The 13,186-nt window shown below is 35.4% G+C and overlaps 1 long non-coding RNA gene across 2 annotated transcripts in view; it reads right to left on the bottom strand.

Annotated features, from left to right (window-relative positions):
• LOC103346236 (uncharacterized) overlaps positions 1-13,186 on the bottom strand; it is a 179,395-nt gene that overhangs the window by 150,446 nt on the left and 15,763 nt on the right. For both annotated transcript variants that reach the window (XR_011385242.1, XR_011385245.1), the window contains exon 4: positions 6,244-6,326. This is a non-coding gene — a long non-coding RNA (uncharacterized lncRNA). The remainder of the gene's footprint in view (positions 1-6,243; positions 6,327-13,186) is intronic.

Below are 13,186 nucleotides of genomic sequence, written 5' to 3'. Positions count from 1 at the left end.
GGATTAGCCTAGTGAGCCGCAGCGCTGGCCTCTCTAATAATTCTTAAGAAATAGAAAACTCAACAGTCACTCAGTTGCCAATATCATATTATATTCAGTAATTAAATGTCAAGTCTAATGAAATAGTAAAAACTTTCAACAACTGAAAGTAATGGCTACTTGCCTTCCCCCCCAAAGTCAGACCTGAAGCCACCTGAATAATCCCTCTGTAAGTTAGGTCTCTAAGTGCTTGTTCAAATTCTGCCCCCACTCACCTTATAGAAAAAAAAGTGATAGGGTATTTTTGCTTCTGTTATTTGCCCTTAGTTTGTGCGTTATAGGTCTAGCTGTTTCTAAAAAGTTAACCCCCTTTTAATTAAAATGTATATGCATTTCTATGTGGAGAGAAAGAGAGGGAGAAGGAAAGGAGAGGGTTAAGGAGAGAGAGAGAGAAACCTAATCTTGGGGAGGGGGCAGAACAGGGAAGAGTTCCATTGAGAAATTCCAACTCTATTTCTTATGTCAAGAGTGACAGGCTTTCATACAAATGGCCTTCTTCCTCAGCTCTAACTTTTTGCTTATCCAATTCAGATTCTAGAGAGTCTATCAATCCTAACAGCATCTGCTGAGTACTTGTTTCTCTGGGTTTCTAGGTCACTTCTCTTAGATGCATGGCCAACATCTGATTCTTGGAGCATATTCCCTTGTGTCTCTAGGTCATACTGAAAATATCTTTAAAATACTTGCCCTTGGAGGAAGGGCTAAAGTTATTCAAGGTGTAGATCTTTCATTTGTCTGCATCTTCAGTATCTGCATTTTATATCTTTTATGTGAGAGAAAAGCTCAGGTATTTTATTATGAGTTTTTAGCATCTAAACCTTTTTTATTTAATTTTACCAGGTTTCCTTTTTCTAAATTCATTTCAGTTAATGACATCTATTATTTCTGTTGCTTATTTAAAACTAAAATTTGAATATTCCAATGTATTCATTTAGTAAAGACAAATGCATTTTATAAAAAAGAAGTTCAAATTGTTTATTTCATATAGCTTTTTTTTGGGGGGGATAGGGTATTTCATTATGAGGGTAGAACATATAGAGTATCTTGGAATCCCAGCACATGACTTTTGCTGTGAAGATGACTGAGTGGACAGAGAGAAAAGCAGGGCAGAAACCATTCCTATAGAGTGTAGGAAATGGAGCTAAATGACCTTTAATATCAACTTGCACCGTGAAGGTGGTTAATGCGGAAAAACAAACAAATGAAAGACTGGAAATAGGAGATTAAACTACCAGTTAGATTTGATTTTAGGATTTTTGTTGAGAACTTTATTCATTTCAAATGAGCTTAATTTATTTATTGAAATTATAATTATGGAAGATAGAAAAATTATTTCTTCCTGTAATTTGTTATATCTATTCTATAAATCATTTTCTTTCTTTTTTTAAACTTTGATTTAGTAAATATAAATTTCCAAAGTACAGTTTATGGATTACAATGGCTTTCCCCCCCATAACTTCCCTCCCACTCGCACCTCTCCCATCTCCCTCTCCCTCTCCCATTCCATTCACATCAAGATTCATTTTCAATTATGTTTATATACAGAAGATCAATTTAGTATATATTAAGTAAAGATTTCATCAGTTTGCACCCACACAGAAACACAAAGTATAAAATACTGTTTTAGTACTAGTTATAGAATTACTTCACATTGGACAACACATTAAGGACAGATCCCACATGAGAAGTAAGTACACAGTGACTCCTGTTGTTGACTAAACAATTTGACACTCTTGTTTATGGTGTCAGTAATCTCCCTAGGCTCTAGACATGAGTTGCCAAGGCTATGGAAGCCTTTTGAGTTCGCCAACTTTGATCTTATTCTGACAGGGTCATAGTCAAAGTGGAGGTTCTCTCCTCCCTTCAGAGAAAGGTACCTCCTTCTTTGATGGCCCAATTCTTTCCACTGGGATCTCACTTGCAGAGATCTTTCATTTAGGTCTTCTTTATTTTTTTCCAGAGTGTCTTGGCTTTCCATGCCTGTAATACTCTCATGGGCATTTCAGCCGGATCTGCATGCCTTAAGGGCTGATTCTGAGGCCAGAGTGCTATTTAGGACATCTGCCATTTTATAAGTCTGCTGTGTATCTCGCTTCCCATGTTGGATCATTCTCTCCCTTTTTGATTCTATCAGTTAGTATTAGCAGACACTAGTCTTGTTTGTGTGATCTCTTTGACTCTTAGACCTATCAGTGTGATCAATTGTGAACTGAAATTGATCCCTTGGACTAGTGAGATGGCATTGGTACATGCCACCTTGATGGGATTGTATTGGAATCCCCTGGCATGTTTTTCATTTTCTTTCTTTTAAAAATATTTATTTATTTATTTATTTGAGAAGAAGAATTATAGAAAGAGAGGGAGAGACAGAGAGGAAAGCCTTCCATGGGCTGGTTTCACTCCCCAAATGGCCAAAATGGCCAACTTCTAGGGCTGGGACTGTCGGAAGCCAGGAGCCAAGAGCTTTTATTGGGTCTCCCAAGTGAGTACAGGGGCTGAAACACTTGGACCATCTTCCATTGCTTCCCCAAGGTGTAAGCAGAGAGCTGGATCAGAAGAGGAACAGCTGGGAAATGAGGCCATATGGGATGCGGGCACTACAGGTACAGGCTCAGCCTAATACATCACAGTGCCAGCCCTTCTATAAAGCATTTTCATGGAAAATGTAGCATCTATTTCAATGTTCCTTGTCCCTCAAAGTAGACATTCTAATCATCAGTTGTGTTGTTTTATCCATGTCATCAGTCTTATATACTATTTAGATCATTTCCAAATACCAGAAGTATTTATAATCATCTATAACACTTAACCTCTTTATGGACTGAGTTTGATTCATTTATAATTAATATTATATATCCTTATAAATATATAATAAAAAGAAATGTTTTTGACCTTCACTTTTCTGATAATTAAAAAGATGATACAATTTTAATTATATCTCCATGGTTTCCAGAGGTGAGAATTGTTCCCCAGCACACCAACAATGTTGTCTCCATATACCTCTGATCAGAATTTTTCAGCAGGATTTTTTTGGGGGGTTATGAAACTATTGTTTTGGCTGCTAATGTCATCCCTTTTTAGATCAACTGTCTCCAATTTCAATGAACCATCTCTCCTTTTGTCTACATTATAGAAAACTCAGAATACATGGCTTTGCTTTTTGAACACAACTGGATTCTCCAAGATTGGACACTTAGCATAAGTTGTGCTAACCAAAATTTGGGGCCTGGATTTGACATGTAGGCTTAATACTTATTTTGAAAAAGGAAGGTGGAGTTACAGAGAGGGAGAGACAGAAACAGAGATCTTCTAACCTCTGGTTGACCCAGCAAATGGCTGCAATGGTCAGAGCTTGGCCTGATCAGAGGTAGGAGACAGGAGCTTCATATGGGTCTCCCACTTGGTCAGGGGCCCAAACCCTGGCATCATATTCTGCTGCTTCCCAGGAGCATTAACACAAATGGAGAGAACCAGAGCCCACGTGGCATGCCAGTGCGGCAGGAGGCAGCTTAACCTGCTATGCACAGAGCTGGCCCATAGACTTGTTTTTTTCAACCTAGAAAACTTTTATTTAAGGTAAACAAATTTCATATATACAAATTTAGGAACACAGTGATTCTTCCCACCCTAACCTCGTCCCCATCTGCACTCCCACCCTTCTTCCCCTTTCCTTTCCTATTCCCATTAATATTTTTCACAAAGCTCTATTTTAAATTAACTTTATACTCATAAGATTAATCTTACACTAAGTAAAGAGTTCAACAAATATTCTTTAAAAAAGTTCATCCACAGTTGAGACAGGACTTTTCAAATTCATTGCATCTCAAAGTGTCAATTTTGCTTCTATAGATTACCTTTTAGGTACTTCATTAGTTACCACAGATCAGGGAGAATATATGGTATTTGTCTTTTTGGGACTGGCTTATTTCACCAAGTATAATGGTTTTTAGTTGCAGTCATTTTGTTGCAAATGACAGGATTTCAATTTTCTGTTTTTTGGCCCCTAGACTCAATCTTTCTATATGATTGCTCTTTAAAGGAGAAAGGATTTTTTTAAGAAAATAATAAAAGGACTTATCTGTTCTCTATGAAGGAAGAAGTTTCCGGTCAGTTTGAAGAGAACAGTAGAAACTGTATATGGAAAAACCCAGAGAAGAGAGAGAGGTTGATCCCTTAGTTCCGGGGTAACATTTATCACAATGACTGATTTTATCCAGTTTCTTAGATACTCAGAAATAGTCATTCTATCTCTATTTAAAAAAATTCATTATGCTTAGACTACACTGAGTCCACTTTGGAACAAACAGAACAAATAAAAACATTCCTAACCTGATATGCATTCATGTTGAAGGGGAAGCTCAAAGGTCACATAATAAACTTGATGTCAGCATTTTTCAGTCTAAGACCTCAACTCCATTCTTATTGTTTTTGCATCATGAACATGAGATAGCCCTAAGGTGGCATACAAATTCTCACTCATTGAGCCTAGAAGAGTAGTGGAAAATACTGATAACTTCCCTGAAAAGTTATATATTTTATGCTTGTTTCTTTGTATTCGGAATTTCGAACTGACAAAATTTTCTGAAATACTTACTTCTTGAAGTTCCAGGCAAAACCTCTCAGAAATGTGCTCCAGACAAACGCATTATAATCCAAATTATTCCCCCAGATAAAAACTCCTTGTCAACTAAAAATTCATTTGAAACTAAAGCTAATAATTAATGTAGTTTTCTAATCTTCAAGCCTCTAGACTTCAGGCTGTGTTATAGATCCTGCTCAACTTATTCTATTCTTTGCATTCTCAGAGGACACTGAATTTTACATTCATAGCTTGTTCAATACCTTTCTTCTAATCATTTTTATTTGTGTTTTATTGTTGAAAGTATCTGCTGCATATTCAGTTCTCATCACTCAAACATGCACACTACTGCATGTATAATAAGTGCACACACATCCTGCTAACACATCTGATTTACAAACATCTTTAAGATGTCTCCAGGTAATCACAGACAGCACACCCCCCACCCGCCACACCGCCATGGCTCTCCCTTTCATTCCTCATTACTTAATGGAGAAATCAGATTGATCTGTTGTCTGACAATTTGTCATCCTCCACATCCTGCTGGTGTCAATCAGGGCCGGGGGACAGACATTCATCAGAAGAACCTGGACCTTATCATTAAAAGCGGACGTGAATTTCCTGTAAAGTTGATCTGAAATTGGAGTACCACAGAAAGGGCAGTAAACGGGACACCTCTGAAGGCCACTTGAAGGTAACGATTAGCTATTGAGAGATGACAGCACCATTTTCTAACACACACAATTGTATTTCTTTTAGAGGAAAAAACACAAGAGGAGAGAAAGGAGCAAGGGTGAGGGACAAGTAATATCTGAGAATTGTGAACTAAATAAGTGCCAAATTCTTTATGGTTTAAATATGGATAATCGGGAATCTAAGAGTGAGTTGATTACATTTCAAAATTTTTAAAAATCACTTGGAATACTTGAAAATATACTGTTAAAACTTGAAATTGCTAAAGCATATACCTTAATATCACTATTTAATAATGATAAAATTCAATAAAAGCTTCAGGAAAAATGTGAATTAAGTTTTTAAAATTACATTTGTTTCAGAATAAGGTAGTTATGGTTAAGACGGAAAAATCCTTTGCTTAAAAATATTGTGAAATATATGTCACTGTGCATTGCTTAGATGAAGGACACAGTTCATGAGCAATCAATTTTTTATTGCTGTTACAAGTACTTCAAAATTCTAATAGTGTTATGAAAATAACTGTTTCTCTTAAACTATGTTTGAAAAATGTTTATTAAACTAATTAAAATTTTTCTTTGTGTGGTAGATTTCCTAATAGTGAAAAATTATTCTTCTGATTTTCTTATCCAGTTCATGATGATAGACAAATGACAAGATGAATTGAAATGATACTACCATACCATTTAGCTGGTGATTATTTGTTTAAATTCTGTTTCGTTTGGATGCTTCTTAATTATATAATTTATTGACTATTCTAAAAACCTCAAATGTAACTACAATAGATTCTGAAGTATCATATTACTAGTAACACAAATTTAAAGTTTCATTTAGTAAATCATTGAGAAGAAAAATGAAAATAGATTCCTCCCACAGGGAGTTTCTTCAGTCGGTAACTCATGCACTTGCCCATGGATTCAGCAAATACTCACAGAGCCCTGCTAATTTCCATACACTGTACTAGCAATCAGTGATGAATGGAAATGACACGATCTCTCTTGTCATCGTTATAAACCTGGGGACCAAAACAGAACATAAACAAGTCATCAGAAATACATTGTGACATTTGTGAAGAGTGATAAATGAAGTGGAGAGGGGCTACAAAAAATAAAAGAACAGTTGGAGTAGAGAATTACTTTAAATAACAGGTCAGGCTTATTCTGTCTGATATTTAACTTAAGAAAAAAAAAGATAAGAAATGCTCAGGATATAAAGAACTAAGATAAGCGATCGAGGCAGGGGGCACTTCACTTCATATAGGAAGACCTTGAGGTTGGTCATCATTTAGTGAATGAAGGAAAGAACTGACCATGAAGTTTTGGGGAAAAAGGCAGGGAGAAATATTTGGATAATTATTTATTAATGATGGAAATAAACAGTGGTTGTTAAGGTAGCAAGTACCAAGATCATACACATATACACACACGCGTACACACACAAACACATACACACAATTTTAGTGGGCATATAAATTAACACAATCCTTGACCTGCTTTAAAATCCATGAAAACATATAGTCATGCTAAGAAAAAATTCCCTATCTGTTCGAAAAATAACTAAGAAGTGATACAAAAATGCTGAAAAGGATTTCTGTTGAAGCATTATATATTTAGTCAATTATTGAGAAAATAAAAACTTTTAAATGTGATATGATTAAATTAAAAGGATGTCTTGGTTGGCTGGTTGGCTACAAGATATATAAAATATAGGGAAATAGAAAAACAACTTGCCTGGTTTGATCAGTTCACATTGCATATATGTGTGGAAAAATTGCCCTTCGTTCCATAACATTTACAAGAATTACATGTTAATCACATATTTCAAAAAAGTGAAAAACAAAGAATGATATCTGAGTAATGTGCAAATACAAATGTACTTCAAAAAGTCTGAAGGAAAATTTAATCAAATAGTAAATTTATTTTGATGTATAATAAAATTTATATTCATTCATATTTTTATAATACATATTTCTATGAAATCATTAATATATATTCAATATCATAAATGAATATTCTCAGAATTGTTTTCTTCCCTCCATCATACTTTTTCTTTTCTTCTTCTTCTTATTTTTTGCAGACCCTGTGTACTTTTATTCTTTGGATGCAATGCAGATCTAAAACTTTTCCTGGATGACATTCTGTCTGGTCCTTGTGTGTAGACCTCTTAATTCATGCTATGTCTTATTAAAAGTATCTAAATTTTAGTTGGCAATTAGCCTATTCAGTGAAAAGAAAGAAACCTGTCCTTACAGTGTACATGTAAAAACTTGTGAGTAACTATAAAAAGAAACAAAAATGTAGCATCAAGATAGTATAATTGAATTGAATTAAGTTCAACCAATGATATATTTGTAGAGAATATGCAAATTGTAGACTACATTTTAAAATATGGCAAATAAAATTAGAATTAAGTGTAAACATTTTTTATTTTTTGATTGGCCTACTGGTAACTATTCTAGGCAACTCCAAACCACCATCTTTTGTCACAGGCTCGATGGGTAATTTGTAGAGAACCTTGGATTGCTTACTCTCTGTTTTAAAATATTTTCAAAGTATAAATATATTCTGTTTAACTTAATTTTCAAGAACTGTTTCAAGAATTTTCAAGAACAGCAAATTTTCAGGAACAGCAAATTCAATGTATAATACCCAAAAATCAATCACCAATAACTCTGCAAGGTATTTGGTTGGTCACTTGGAATTCACAAGCAAATTATTCTCAAATGCATATCTTCACCCTTGCTGTTTCTCCTGAATACATTATTCCCCACAACATATTCAACATTTTCCCTTGCATGACTCATATTTATCTCAAAATGAACATTCCCCAAATTTTATTTCAGCCTCCCCATTAAAATCTATATATTCCAGATTATTAGTGTCTGTAGTTGCTTTTCATCCCCTTAAGTTACTCAGGCCAGAATTTGAAATAATGTCCCTGACTCCCCCTTCTCTTTTTGCCACTATATCAATTAAATAAAAACAATTAAATGTTAGACTCTTAATGCTTACAATCACACACACATCGTATTTTTGAAATTTTTAAAGTTATTCACTTAATTTATTTGGAAGGCAAGCAAGGAGGGGAGAGAGAGGAACAGACAGACACAGAGAGTTCTCCCATCTGCTTCTTCACTCCTCAAATGCTCACAACATCCACTGCTGCCTTAATAGGAATCCAGGGACAAGGAACTCTCTCTTGGTCTCCCACAGGGGTGACAGAGACCCAAGTATTTGTGGCATAACGTGTTGCATCTGAAGGTTTGCATTAGCAAGTAGTTGGAATCAGAAAGAGAGTCAAACTCATACTCAGGTACCTGCATATGGATTTCAGGTGTCACATCAAATCCCCACCCCTAAACATACGAGGACAAGACTTATGTTTACATCACGGTCATCGAGTTTTACTGTATTTCTCCTAATTTCCATAATCTCTTTCCCTCCTAGAGCTAATTAATTATTTTATATCCTTTCTCCTCTCCCCAAACAGCTAAATCCTGTTTACCTAACTCATTCAATGTCGATGACCTTGCTTTCCATTTCACAGAGAAAATAGAAGTAAATCAGCAAAACTCCCCTTTGTTCCCAAAGCCTTATGTACCATCTCTTCTGTGTTTCCAAACTCTGACTTTTCCCACGGTCCTAATCAAGTTCCGCTCTGTCCTTTATAGTGTTATTGTTTCTTCTCACCTACTCAAGGACTTTTTTTCTCTACTGAGTTTTTATTTATCTCCCTGACTTATTCTCAACCTTCATTTTATTCAATCTTACACCAGTCTTTGATGTAACTGATTCCCAGGATATCACTCTAGGAGAATCTTAAAGATCACTTGCTCCTTTTCATAACCTTTTGTTGTTTTCTGTTATGTGTTCCAAGGCTGTGTCCTTGCTCAACTCTACCAATAGTAACATAAAATGCTGTCAATCCAACAACTTAACTGACAACACACAAATGTGTAACTTCTAGGGATAGTACTTCTTAGATGAACTCCAGACTTATTTAACAAATGCCCAATTCAGGCTCTCACTTGAATGTCTAATCCTCATTTCAAACTTAGCATAATAAAATCTTGTCTTCCTTTACTAACCTCACACTGTTTTTATCATCTCAATAAGTGAAAGCCCAATTCTTCCTGTTTCAAAGGATAAAAAGATTTGGAGACATCTATGTATTTTTCTTATAATCTATATATATGTATTTTTTTTCTTTTTGACAGGCAGAGTGGACATTCAATCTCTCACACTAGAGAGAGAGACAGAGAGAAAGGTCTTCCTTTGCCGTTGGTTCACCCTCCAATGGCCACCACGGCCAGCGCACTGTGGCCGGCGCACCGCGCTGATCCGAAGGCAGGAGCCAGGTGCTTCTCCTGGTCTCCATGGGGTGCAGGGCCCAAGCACTTGGGCCATCCTCCACTGCACTCCTGGGCCACAGCAGAGAGCTGGCCTGGAAGAGGGGCGACCGGGACTAGAACCCGGTGTGCCGGCGCCGCAAGGCAGAGGATTACCCTACTGAGCCGCGGCACCAGCCATAATCTATATATTTTTAAAGTCATTTTCTTTCTGTCTATACCCTCAGAACATGATATTTTCTCTCAATTACATTGGCATATCCTGGTCTCGTTTCCATCACCTTGTCCCTAAAATTCCATTGGAATCCCAGCTACTTTCATTGTTTCCCTGCTTGTGCCCTACAGTTTAATCTCATCATAGCCCAGTGGTATTTTTAAACTAAATTAGATTATGATCATTAGAGCAATGATTCCTGTTAATTCTCTTATCCAATACCAAAATCAAAATTCTTACCATGGTTTCAAGGCAGTTCTTTAATACCTACGGCTTGGTCCTCTTTTCTTACTAAATCTACTCTTTCCATTGTTCATCTCCTATGATGCCTTCTAGTCATCTTGTTCCCTTCTCTATTTTCGGGATACACTATGCATACACCCACCTCAGACCCTCAGGATTTACTGTTCCCGCTGCCAAAGTCCACTGCAGTAAAACTTCTCATGCTTACCTCCCTTCCTTCTGTTGAATGTTTCCTTGAAAAAGGGAGGCCTTGTCAACATCCTGTATCAAAATAGGACCCTACATTCCACCTATTATGTCCTATTTTCCTCCATGCCACTCACATGATAAAATTAATTTCATCTTTTTCTCCCAAAGTGCCTTTACAACTTTAAATGCTTAAACATGTCAATGTTGCATTTTCAATTATTTTTGCACCTTGAAAAGTGTCTGGCATGTTGTAGGAATGCAACAAATATGTATTAAGAGATTGAATGTATCCAAATATTTGCAGATGCTAACCATTATCTTATTTCATGCAGTACTTCTTCCTCATTCACCATACTTTCACTATATCAGTTCCTCCCTCTTTTTTTTTTTTTTTTTTGAATTTAGACTTTTGACTATTTAGTATTTCCATTCCCTTGATGACTCAGAGGTTTTCAGATTTTATTCATTATTCCTGGGCTGCTCTGTTTTTCTCTCTTTACCTGGACAACTTACCAACACTTGAAATTCAGCAAAATATCTTCACTATCAAAACACTCTGAAAAGGCCATATATTCCTAATATATGATTTCAATTCATCCTAAACCATTTCATACCATTTATCCTAACTGCAAATTGTATCTTTTAAATTGAGCTTCACACTAGACTTTCACATTAGAGAATAAGCTTCTTGAGAATTAACACGAAGACCATTGAGATCCCTCTCCAGAGAATCCTCCCTGACACTCCCAGGAAGTTTTAGGGATTCCTTTCTATAATCTCACTTAAATAATTCCACTTTTTTTTTTAATCTCTACAGCAGGATGCAAAATGGATATTCTTGTACTTGTACAGATTGCCTGTTTAGTCCAATACATTTTGTCATGTATATATATAGATTTGTCAAATTGTTCAACCAAGTTTGTGAGGTTCTCTTTGTATAAGAACAGATGAAAGGCAGGGCCAGCACCGTGGCTCACTTGACTAATCCTCCACCTGTGGCACCAGGATCCCATATGGGCGCTGGGTTCTAGTCCCGATTGCTCCTCTTACAGTCCAGCTCCTGGCTTCGGATCAGCCCAGTTCCAGCTGGCCGTAGTGGCCATCTGGGGAGTGTACCAATGGAAGGAAGACCTCTCTCTCTCTCTCTCTCTCTCTCTCACTGTCTATAACTCTACCTGTCAAATAAATTAAAAAAAAAAAAACAGAACAGATGAAAGTAAAATTTTAACACATTTTAAGATACATATTTTTCATAACTTATTTGGTTTATTTGCTTAATTGATTTTTGCAGGGGAAATGGATCCATTGTGAAGTTTCTCAGCATTTATGCCAAGGATTGAATTAAAAATTTATACACGTAAATCGTAGAAGACAAGTCATCCACATGATGTAATTGTATTGGTGTCAAGTAGGTTCTTCAACAGTCTTTCAAAACAGCTGCTAATCGCAGCTTGATATTCCTTTGCCAATCATGTGTTGTATAAGTTTAAATCATAGAAATACTATGGAATCCTCCTTTTGCCATTCAATAAGCACTCATCAACACCTCCTTAGATAGGGTATTTGATGATGGATTAAACAGATTTATAGCCTATAATTAATAGGCTTTATGATTCCTCTGTGTGTTGTTCCCTCTCTGATTTCCTGCACTAGCATGGAGGCCATATTCTGACACACTCTTTGGTTCCTGACTTCAGCATGACCTGTCTCCTTGATTTTGGCAGAGTTGGGAACTTCTTTCTGTGCCTTCCTTGCTCTCTATCATTAAAACTGATTACATTTTATTGTAACTTCCATAAAGACATTTATCTATTTAGGATCAGGTACATATATTTTCACCCCTTTTTATATACTGAGACTAACATGTTTAAAAATGCTTCCTGAGTCAATGAATAAACCCATATTTTAAAGCAACTAATAGTGATTATACTAATATTTTCTTTCTACTCCCATAAGAGAAAGGGACACGTATAATCTATAATCATCTCTAATCTGCTGATAAATCAAAATAAAACTAAATATTCAAAATTTGAAAAAATATTCAAGTAAAACAAAGTGTAAACTATGCAAGATAGTGCTTAAGTAAATAAAAATACAACAAAAGTTTTGAGTAACAGAAGATGTAAATCATGGTAATTTGGGAGCATTTGTTAACTACAAATATACTTTAGTATAAATCAAAGGGAACACTCATAATTTAGAAGATAAGATTTTAACTTGTTAAAAAATACATGACTGCCATTGTATAAGGCACATATGATGAATAAATATTTGAGAAAAAATTTGTAGCTAATATGCCTAAATAAATATAATTTAAAGTACACATGAAAGCTAGAATTATTACAACCCAAGTGATTTATAGCTGCAATAGAACACTCACAGTTTATTCTTTCAAGCATCTCTACCAATAAATTAAAATTATCATGGCTGAAATGACAAAATTAGATAGTATTGAAGAAACTGTATTTCTATTTGCTAACCATGAACTTCTTTAAAGTGTTTTTTTTTTTCTTTTTCAATGTTTCCCAGGTACATTTTGAAGTAGAAAAAAAATGACATAGATGCATACATCCATATAGATATATCTGATTTAGACTGCTGAATCAAGTCATTTCCTTTCCACCAGACTCCTTCTTATCAAATAAAAGGGCAGTTTTAAGACAAATATCTCATGAGTAAACTATAAGTATGATCATTGGAAAATAGCTAATTTAATGCCCTTGATAGAGCCTGTAATTTGAAGATAAATCAGGTTTTTTTGTGTGTTTCCTGAAAAAGAAGAAAAGAGAAAATTGTCTAGCACAGCACATTGGAATCTTAAAATATTTCAAGGAAGATTAATAACATCCAGATAGTTATTCTCTTGCTTTGCAAGAAAACA

This window comes from Oryctolagus cuniculus, chromosome 1 (genome assembly GCF_964237555.1).
Source record: "Oryctolagus cuniculus chromosome 1, mOryCun1.1, whole genome shotgun sequence".
NCBI lineage: Eukaryota > Metazoa > Chordata > Mammalia > Lagomorpha > Leporidae > Oryctolagus > Oryctolagus cuniculus.
The sequence above is the reverse complement of the archived record's forward strand: the minus strand, read 5'-3'. Positions and strand labels throughout refer to the sequence as shown.